This window comes from Galeopterus variegatus, unplaced genomic scaffold, assembly GCF_000696425.1.
Source record: "Galeopterus variegatus unplaced genomic scaffold, G_variegatus-3.0.2 Scaffold10682, whole genome shotgun sequence".
NCBI classification, from domain to species: Eukaryota; Metazoa; Chordata; class Mammalia; order Dermoptera; family Cynocephalidae; genus Galeopterus; species Galeopterus variegatus.
The window spans coordinates 565-7,280 of record NW_007736793.1 but is presented as its reverse complement, the minus strand read 5'-3'; the positions used below and the strand labels follow the sequence as shown (position 1 = coordinate 7,280).

General features: G+C 43.3%; 1 pseudogene; it reads left to right on the top strand.

The window, feature by feature from the left end:
- The window catches only part of LOC103610160, a 10,322-nt pseudogene extending 4,120 nt beyond the window's left edge, over positions 1-6,202 (top strand).
- Positions 6,203-6,716: the final 514 nt, after the last annotated feature.

Below are 6,716 nucleotides of genomic sequence, written 5' to 3'. Positions count from 1 at the left end.
TGATGAAATATCAATACATTATTATTAACTAAAGTCCATAGTATAGGGTTCATTCTTTGTGCTGTACAGTTCTGTGGATTTTGACCAACTCATAATGTCATGTATCTCCCATTATAGCATCATACTACCCTGAAAATAGTTTTACCTCTAAAAATGCCCTGTGCTAAACCTATTGATACCTTTCTTTCTTTCCATAAGACCCTGACAACCACTGATCTTTTTATTGTCTGTGTAGGTTTCCTTTTCTAGAATATCATTAGTTGGAATTATACGGTATCTAGCTTTTTCAAACTGACTTCTTTCATTTTGCAGTATGCATTTAACATTTCTTTATGTCTTTTTGTGGCTTGATAGCTCATTTCTTTTCTTCACTGAATATTCCTTCACTACATATTCCTTCACTGAATATTCCTTCACTAAATATTCCTTCACTGAATATTTCTTCACTACATATTCCATTGTATGGATGTATCACAGTTTATTTATACATTCACCTATTGAAGGACATCTTGGTTTCTTCAAAGTTCTGACAACTATAAATAAAGCTGTTATAAACATTCATGTGTATATTTCTGCGTGAACATAAATTTTCTACTCATGTGGATAAATACCAAGAAGCATGGTCACTGGATCGTATGATAATACTATGTTTAGCTTTGTGAGTAACTGATAAGCTGTCTTCCAAAGTGGTTTTACAATTTTCATTCACACCAATGATTGAATGAGAGTTCCTGTTGTTCCACATTCTTTTCAGCATTCGGAATGGTCAGTGTTTGGATTTTGGCCATTCTAATAGGTGTGTAGTGGTATCTGATTTTAATTTGCAATTCTCCAATGACTTATTATGTTGAGTATATTTTTATATGCTTATTTGCCATCTGTACATCTTCTTTGGTAAGATATATGTTCAAATCTTTTATTATTTATTTATTTATTTGTTTGTTGGTTGGTTTATTTGGTGGCTGGCCAGTATGGGATTCTGAACTCTTAACCTTGGAGTGATCAACACCATGCTCTAACCAACTGACCCAAATGGCCAGCCCTTCTGTTAAAATCTTTTGCCCTATATTAAATTGGGTGTTTTATTTTCTTATTGTTGACTTTTAAGAGTTCTTTTTATATTTTTGCATAAGTCCTTTATCACACATGTCTTTTGCTAATATTTTCTTTCAGTTTGGGATTTTCTTCTCATTCTCTTTACAGTGTATTACACAGAGCTGAAGTTTTTCGTTTTAATGGAGCCCAACATCTATTTTTTTCTTTCATGGGTCATACCTTTGGTGTTGTACCTGAATTATTTTTGGTGGTGTAGCTCTCATAAATATGTGGGTCCCACAACCCACTTACTCTACTCCTTTTGCGAGAGCTTGTCTGGAATTTAGCCTCTGCAGCATGTAGCTGTAGGGAAAGAAAAGTTCTAGCAGACTGCCCCTTCCAGAAAGATACCATGGCCCTCCCCTGGGCGCTGGGGGAATGGAAGCACTATATTCTTGGCCACACCCACCTGGAATCGAGTTCTCGTCATGCTGAACTTGCCGGCGTCTCACCAACACCGTCATCTCAGGCTCTGGCCACTGCTAGTGGAGGATGTCATCTGCCCAGGGATTTTGGTTCTGAAGGGTGGAAAGGTGGGATGGACGGTAGCTGGATCCAGTCAGACTCCTCAGCAGTGAGGACACCTGCAGATTACATCATTCATGACCTGGAAAGCAACAGTGCGTATTAATAGTCTTTTTAAGACATTGTAATTTGGTCCTATGTTAAGAAAACATATTCTATCTGTCAACATGATTTTGATTCTACTCCATATGAAGTAATGACCTCAGCATAACTAATAAAGAATATTGGACTTATTCCTCAGCTTGGGTCACATATCATATTTGTTAGAAATGGTGGAACCAGTGAAAAATTGATTATTTTCCATTTGAATTCACAGATGAGGAAGAAGGAGTCATCATTCACATTCCCTCCGATAGGTATTGCTAATTTTAAAACACACCACTTTACAGATAAGAGAATTGTGACTCATGGAGAAAAGTGAACACACAGCTTGTAAATTGCAATACTAGGTTCCAAACAAGCCCGGTGTTCTTTGCAAGTCATCTAAGCTGCTTTTGATAAGAAACAATGTAGAATGAGATGAGGTCAGGAGGAAGGGTGTGAGTACTGACCTTGTACTTCCTCAACAAACTCGTAATTCTTTAATAAACTTTGTTCAGTTCCTTAAGCATGGCACGTTCTTCTTAACTAATAAACCTTTTTAACTCACGCTTCTTGTTCTATTCCTGGAATTGTTTTACCACCCTCCTCCTTCGCCTGGCTCTTTCTTACCTCTCAGAGAGGTGCTCTCTGACCACACTGTTTACACTACCTCCCTGTCTCAACCCTGTTATTTCCTATCTTTGCTTCCATGTTTCCATCAAGACACTTCAATTTGCAATTGTCTTTGTCTGTTTACTTTTTTGTATGTTTTCTTTTTTTTTTTTTTAGAAAAAAATCTGTTTGCTTGTAACTGTTGTCATGAGCTTAAAATCATAGGGAGAGCAAGGAACTTACCTATTTTTTTTTTCAACTTTGTGCCAGTGTCTCCTGAAAGGCACAAACACATATTTGCTGAAAAAATGAGTAAATGTGAGCTCAGTGGTCAGAGGAAAGACAGGGAGAGGAGCAGCGATGTTAGAGTGCTGTGTATGTGTCAGTCATCATGTGACTCAACATAAATGCAAAATAAGCATTGTTGTCTCTTTATTTGGATGGAGAATCTCAAATATGGTCACACGGCTAATAATTGATGTGGACTGTAGTAAAGCCAAGCCTATCTTTTTTTTTTTGTGTCTTACCTCACCAGCTTCAGTGGAGGTCCATATTAGTAGATTGTGCAGACAATTTGGCTTCCTGATGTTGGATGCAATAATATTTCAAATATGCCTGGAGATTTTAGGGAAATGGTTATATTGAAAATTTCTTGAGATGTTTAGCCAATGTAGTCCTAGACACATTGTCTGTCACAAAGGAAGCCCAGCTAAACTGCCAGCAACTGAGAGAATGTGAAAATATCAAAGTTTCCTTGGGCCAAATTTATAATATTCTATGAACTGTCCAAACAGCATCATATGATTTCTTGCTTAATCAGTGTTTTTTTCTTTCTTTTTTTTTGCATTAAATTACTTTATTTAAAGAAATAGTGCAAATAAAAGAACTTAAGTGGACGTTTTGGTAAAATTTGTAGAAAAGGTGAAGGTAGTCCCAACATCTTTTAACCTTTGTCATGAATTAAGTATACTAGCTGTCACTTTCTGTTAGGTGAGGAAACTGAAACTCAAACAATGTGTAATCTTCCAAGCTCACTCAATTAGTAGGTGGCAGAAGTACTCTCTGAGGCTGGACCTCACTTTAGACCATTGCCCTGTGTGGCTTTGCAAATCCCTCTGGGTTGTAGTGTTACCAGTGTGAACTCATGGACCCATGGCAGCTTGGTAGCCATAGTTTTTGGAGCCCCTGATGACGTGATAGTTGCGTGCTGTCTGTCCATGTGACCTTTTTAAATTCTCCGTACAACTCTTAAGAGGTGGGTGGTGGTGTTTTTCCCATTTGAAAGATGGAGATCCCAAGACTCAAGGGGAGCATCATTTTATACAAGAGCATGGACAATTGTGGAGGTTTATTTTTCAGAGCATGCACATTTTCTCTGCAAGATGGCTGGGGGTCAGGAATGTTGGGGACAGTAATTTCATCATTTTTAGCCTGATCCCACATTTCCAAGCTGGAAGAATAAGCCAGCCAATGAAAGTTCCCAGAAGCAAACACAGATGGAGAGCAGATGAGGAAGGGGTAGATGTTCTCTACCAGAGAACGAGCTGGAGCTATTCAGGTGGGGTATGTTAGTGGAACTGAGTTAAGAGTGATTAAGTCCTGCTTCTGTGGTATGAGAAAGGGAAACTTGCGGATGTCAGAACAACATAAAATTTCTAAGCACTCTTATACAGTGACCCTGGAAAAAGGAAGAGGTGAGTTGAGATAATGCTCCCAAGTCTGTGGGCAGAGGCTGGGTCCCACCTGAGCTGTGCTGGATGGAAAGATCATTGGCCCAGGCATCTGAAGGCCTAGAGGGGAGGCCTCTGTAGGCCTCAGTTTCTTCATCTGTCAAGGGGGATAATGATACCCATCTGTACACTATCCAGGGCTTTAAGTGGAATGGACTCAGGACTGCTGTGAGCAGCTCTATGGACTTGTATAGCCCTGTTCATGGGCTGTCATTGGCTTCAGTGTTCCCACTGATGGGTGGCACTGATTGAGATCACACACACTAGTAACAACCGCAGGATCAGATATCCCCACAGTATTATTGATAGATGGCCTTAGAGAAAAACACCATGGAATGGGGTGAGGATTCCAGGAGTAAATTAATAATCAGCGGGCATCTCTTTAGGGCCTGATGTTCTCACTTTATAGACAGAGAGCTCAGGACCAGCTGGATAACTTATGTGTTGCGAGGGGAAAAGTCTGAATTCAGATCCTGACCTTTCTGGTTGCCTTTGGCCCATCTGCCTGGATATTGAGTGTCCTCAGCCTGATACCACAGCAGACCTCCCAGCGCTGTTATCTCAAAGGCAGTATTTGTGGGCCCTTCAGGGCCTCCATCTGTGGCGCGGGGAGGTCATGTGCGAAAGCCTTCACCCACCTGCATCCCTGTGGTCTGTTCCTGTGCCCATTTCTCCCCACTGTGCCCTGCCAGGTGGCTGGAGCAAGAGGTAACTAATGTGTGGTATACATTCTGTTAGGGAGGGATTCTGTTAGGGAGGGAACCACCTTTGTTTAGAAAAATGCTGTGGTATGCAGCCTGAGGGAAGATGGTGAGGAGAGATGGCCAGAGGCTCTGCATATAAAAATAACTTAAATTTTGCCTTCTCCAGGAGACCAATCTTGACTTTCCTATTTGAACTCGACTCCTGAACCCCCAGCACAGTGATGCCTCATCCTGCTCTTTCTCTTTTTGCCAGAGCAGTCACCACATTCTGACTTCCCTTGTAATTTGCTCATTTATCACATTTATTTTTGCTGTCTCCCCTCTAGACTACACTGCAGGACGGCAAAGGTCTTTGTCTCTCTGTTCATAGATACCTCCCAAATACCTAGAGCAGGCCTGACACATGGAAGGTGCTCAAAAAGTGTTTGTTTCGTGAGTGCATGAGTTTGAGGAAGGAAGAGAGCTGAGCCACAAGCTGAGGTAGCAGATGGTCAAGTGGTATTTTCAAAAGCAGGGAACTCCAAGGTTTACATGCAGGCTAGGGATATTAGTGCAATGTCTACCCCTCAACTCCTGTATCCTTGGCAGAATTTGTCCTCCCTGCCCCCACCGTGTGTGTGTGTGTGTGTGTGTGTGTGTGGTGACAGGACGGTAGAAAGATGAGGAGGGAGGAAAATTCAAATGCACACTCAAAACCAGGAGCACCTATGAGGCTTCGGTTAACCTGACCTGGGCTCTTACCAATGGTAGCTGCCCAAACTGTCATGAGTGCAGGAGGTGGCAGCAGCCACTGCTGTGGGCCCCTTACCATAAGTGTAGAGCACGCTGCTTCACTTTATGGCCCCTGCACTGCGCTGTGAGGCCGCACAGCAGGTTTGCCCACATCTTGGCAGGAGGACCCTGAAACAGTGAGATTAAGACACTAAGCCCCTTTCCTGAGCTGCATGGATCCCATGTGGCCTGATTCTGAGTTCTGACTCCGCTCCAGCTGTGTGCCCATGGGCAAGTAAGTCTCTTATACGTCTCTTTTGTGCCTTGGTCTACTCATCTTTAAACAGGACCTGTTTTAAACAGGTTGGTATAAGGCAATGCTTATCACTAACAGGACATGGAATTGATTTGGGGGCCACAGTTCACACTGGAGGATGCAAGTGACACACTTTGCTCCTATGTACATTTTGCCATAGGTAGGCCTTGGCATATACCTGGAGGCCTTAGAGAGGACACCAGCTGCACAGCTGCCAAAGGGTTAAGGGGCCTGCCATCCTATAATAGGGCAGGGCACAGTCTGACCGTCAAAAGCCTTGGCCCATCTGATCCAGAGGCCCCTCCCCGGAAGGCAACTGTACTTTCTGATTGTGTGGCCATCTGCTATTTAAGGTCTTTCGCACACCTGCTGTAACCTTCCACTGGGATCCACCTTCTGCAGGACGGTCTCTGGGCCACAGCCAAAAGGTGAGGGGACTACAAGGCTGGAGTCTGAGACCTGGGAGAAGCTGAGGCCAGAGGGAGAGTATTCAGGGCCAGCTCCAGTCCTGTCCTGGCTGGGGTCCGGGGTACTCTCGTGACTCTGTCTCCTTCGGCATTGCCCTCTGCTGTCTTGTGCTCAGGATAGGGAAGGCTGGAGTGGAGGGAAGATGTGGGCTGGGGATGTGGCTTGATTTTTGTTGTTCTGCCATCTGTCATTCTGTGTGGCACTGTGTTCTCATGGCCTTTCTGAGCTCTGGCTTCCCTGTGTGTAGGATGTCAGCCATTGTGACAGAACCACAGGACCTGTGTGTGAAAAGATTCAGCGATAGAAATTTGCAAGTGGTAAAAACTTTACAAAGGGGTATATAGATGCTACTTTCTCTCATGTTCCATAAAGGCTCCCTGCCTTGATCCCCAGGCTTGCCGCTCCCTCTCACTCACAGAGGTGGTGAGCAGGGCCTTGGGTCGCACTACAGGGTCACCTCCAGGCTCTGCCTCT